General features: G+C 44.7%; 1 protein-coding gene across 1 annotated transcript in view; it reads right to left on the bottom strand.

Annotated features, from left to right (window-relative positions):
• Positions 1 to 562, bottom strand: part of SPATA18 (spermatogenesis associated 18) — a 40,002-nt gene that overhangs the window by 11,871 nt on the left and 27,569 nt on the right. The gene's annotated exons all lie outside the window — the stretch shown is intronic.

Raw genomic sequence — 562 nt, 5'->3', positions numbered from 1 at the left:
TGCCCAGGTGGATCTCGAACCTGCGGGCTCAGGCAATCCACTCACTTCAGCCTCCCAAAGTGCTGGGATTACAGGCTGAGCCACCGAGCCCGGCCTATAAGTGCTCTTTTTAAAAAATACCTACTCAGGTAGCCAATATATTAGCAGTTTTAGTAACTACTTCTAGTTAAGGAAACAGAAGATTAGCACAGCCACAACCTTGTGATTTTTTAAGAACTGAAAGAAGCTAATAAAATGACAGCATCAGTAATAAGATATCCACTTCGTGTGCACTGCCCAATCAGAAGAAAGACACAGTGCAGAGCAACTTTGTATAAACCCATCTGAGGCAGTCCAGCATTTATGGATACTTCTTCAACAAATGGCTGGTCAATATAAATACAGTGGCAATATAGTGTGTAAAACTACCTGGTCATATACATATGAATAGTTATCAGTTGTGAAAAGTGATTTACCCCCAAATATTGGTAATGGAAGGAAGGAAGAGAGGGAGGGAGGAAGAGGGAAGGGAGGAGGGAAGCGGGGAGAGGAGAGGGAGGGGGAGAGGGAGGGAAGGAGGGAG

The sequence above is a fragment of the Carlito syrichta genome, unplaced genomic scaffold, assembly GCF_000164805.1.
Source record: "Carlito syrichta isolate Samal-C Ts95f unplaced genomic scaffold, Tarsius_syrichta-2.0.1 Scaffold302440, whole genome shotgun sequence".
NCBI classification, from domain to species: Eukaryota; Metazoa; Chordata; class Mammalia; order Primates; family Tarsiidae; genus Carlito; species Carlito syrichta.
The sequence above is the reverse complement of the archived record's forward strand: the minus strand, read 5'-3'. Positions and strand labels throughout refer to the sequence as shown.